This window comes from Apium graveolens, chromosome 2 (genome assembly GCF_009905375.1).
Source record: "Apium graveolens cultivar Ventura chromosome 2, ASM990537v1, whole genome shotgun sequence".
NCBI lineage: Eukaryota > Viridiplantae > Streptophyta > Magnoliopsida > Apiales > Apiaceae > Apium > Apium graveolens.
In genome coordinates this window covers 178,795,689-178,798,644 of record NC_133648.1, presented here as the reverse complement: position 1 = coordinate 178,798,644, position 2,956 = coordinate 178,795,689, and the positions used below count along the sequence as shown (strand labels likewise).

The 2,956-nt window shown below is 41.7% G+C and overlaps 1 non-coding gene across 1 annotated transcript; it reads left to right on the top strand.

Annotated features, from left to right (window-relative positions):
* Nucleotides 1-2,638: 2,638 nt before the first annotated feature.
* Nucleotides 2,639-2,745, top strand: LOC141710319 (small nucleolar RNA R71). The gene has a single exon (XR_012570845.1). It is a non-coding gene; the product is annotated as a small nucleolar RNA R71 (small nucleolar RNA).
* The last annotated feature ends 211 nt before the right edge of the window (nt 2,746-2,956 follow it).

Below are 2,956 nucleotides of genomic sequence, written 5' to 3'. Positions count from 1 at the left end.
GAACCAGATTGGTCTCAACACACCTCTTGATAACGTGTCCAAGACTTTTTCAAGCATTCATCAAAAGAATCACCAAATACAGAGAAGTCGTCCATGAACACCTTCACATTCTAGCCAATCATATCAGAAAAGATGGCCATTATACATCTCTGAAAAGTGGCTAGCACACCACACAGACCAAAAGAAACTCGTCTGAAGGTGAAAGTACCAAATGGACAAGTGAAGGTAGTCTTCTCCTGATCTTCTGGAGTGATACAAATTTGATTGTAACCCGAATAGCCATCCGGAAGACAGTAGTACTCATGACCAGCCAATCTATGAAGCATCTGGTCAATGAAGGGGAAAGGGAAGTGATCCTTTCTAGTGGCCTTGTTCATCTTCCTGTAGTCCATGCAAACTCTCCACCTCGTGACTGTTCTTGTAGGAATAAGCTCATTCTTCTCATTTTCTACCACAATAATTCCACCTTTCTTTGGCACACATTGAACCGGGCTTACCCATGAACTGTTAGAATTAGGATAGATGATCCCTGCATCTAGCCACTTAAGAATTTCCCTCTTCACTACATCCTTAATGATCGGATTAAGTCTTCTTTGCTGCTCGACCGTAGGCTTGCTACCTTCCTCTAGCAGAATTATATGCATGCAATAAGAAGGGCTGATTCCCTTGATATCTGCTATAGTCCAACCAATTGCCAATTTGAACTCTATCAGAATCCTCAGAAGCTTTTCCTCATCACTACCTGAAAGTTCAGATGCAATAATAACATGCAAAGTAGATGCATCACCTAAAAACGCATACCTGAAATGGTCAGGTAAAGGCTTAAGCTCAAGAGTGGGAGCTTTCTCAATAGATGGCTTGTGGCATTTAGGAGCTTTGTTCAATTCATCCATTCCAAGAGATTCAAAAGGCATATCAATCTTCCTCTTCTTGGGAGAAGCATTCAAATATTGTAATTGTTCTTCACCTTTGTCATCTTCACTATCTAAATTTCCCAATAAGGCTTTTTCTAAGGCATCGGACCTTAGCAATTGATCAAGTTCCAAAGTAACCACAGAATCGACCAATTCCACCTTTAAGCACTCCTCATTTTCCATATTAAAATTTCATAGCATTGAACACATTAAAAGTTACATCCTGGTCCAGCACTTGCATTGTGAGCTCACCATTCTGCACATCTATCAAGGTTCGGCCAGTCGCCAAGAAAGGTCTTCCCAAAATTATAGGAATCTTCTTATCCTCCTCGAAATCAAGAACGATGAAATCAGCAGGGAAGATGAGTTTATCAACCTTGACCAAGACATCCTCCACAATACCTTGCGGATATATAATAGAACGGTCGGCCAATTGCAAAGTCATATAAGTTGGTTTTGGATCAGGTAAGTCTAACTACTTGAAGATTGACAAAAGCATCAGATTGATTCTAGCTCCCAAGTCACATACGCATCTGTCAAAAGACACTTTTCCAATAGTACACAGAATAGTGAAGCTTCCTAGATCTTTAAGCTTTGGAGGTAACTTCTGTTGCAGTACATCACTGCATTCCTCCGTGAGAGCGACTGTCTCTAAATCATCTAGCTTCACTTTTCGAGAGAGAATACCTTTCATAAACTTTGCGTAACTAGGCATCTGCTCAAGAGCCTCAGTGAAATGTATGTTGATATGAAGTTTCATGAACACCTCCAGAAACTTCTCAAATTTCTTGTCCAGCTTTTTCTTCTGCAGCCGCTTATGAAAAGGCGGTGGAGGATAGATCTGTTTCTCCCCTATATTACCCTCAAGAGGAGTGTGCTCAACAGTAGTCTTCCTTGGTTCCACTTCTACTTCATGCTGCTCTACTTCTTTCTTAGCCACAGCTTCTTCAGTCAACGCTTGAGTTTGTTCGGGATTCGTGATTTCCTTTACCTGCTCCTTAGCTTCCCTCTTTCCTGGCACTTCAGTGTCCCTAGGTAGTGTACCAGGCTGACGATTTAGCAAGGCATTGGCAATTTGCCCAATTTGATTTTCCAAGATCTTGATAGAAATAGCTTGACTCTTGCACATAAGCTTCAACTCCTCTAATTCAAATTTTTCATTAGCTTGATGCAACTGAAGTTGTTGTCTTGGTGCATATTATGGTTGCTGAAAACCAGGGGGCTTGTACTGCTTAGCTGGATATTGCTGATAAGGCTATTGAACCGTATTCTGAGCGTTTCTCCAACTGAAATTAGGATGATTGCGGTTGTTGGGATGATAAGTGGCTGGAACATGTTGCTGTGAACACTGAAAGTTGCTCACGAACTGAGCTGATTCACTAGAAATTATGCACTGATCAGTCTCATGGGCACCAGCATAAAGCTCACAGAAATTAGCGATTTGATTAACCCCATAATTAGCCAAAGTGTCCACCTTCATCGTCAAAGCCTTAAGTTGGGCAGCTATAGCAGTTGCTGAATCCAACTCCAGAATTCCTGCTACTTTTCCCTGAGTCAGTCTCTAGGAAGGATTCTGGTACTCATTAGCAGCCATCAGTTCAATCAATTCATAAGTTTCATCGTAGCTCTTAGCCCACTAGACTCCTCCAGATGCTGCATCGAGCATGGGTCTAGAAGTAGCACCCAATCCATTATAGAAACAGGTAATAATCATCCAATCAGGCATGCCATGGTGTGGGCACTTCCTTAACATCTCCTTATATCGATCCCAAGCCTCACACAGAGATTCTCCAGTTTGCTGAGCAAACTGAGTAATTGCATTCCTGATTGCAGCAGTCTTCGCCATAGGGAATAATTTAGTGAGAAACTTTTGAGCAAGATCTTCCCAAGTGGTGATAGACCATGCTGGTAGAGAATGTAATCAGCACTTAGCTTTTTCCCTCAGAGAGAATGAGAAGAGTCGCAGCTTGATAGCATCTTCAGTCATATTATTGAACTTGAAAGTGTCGCAGATCTCGATGAAATCCCTGATGTGCATGTTG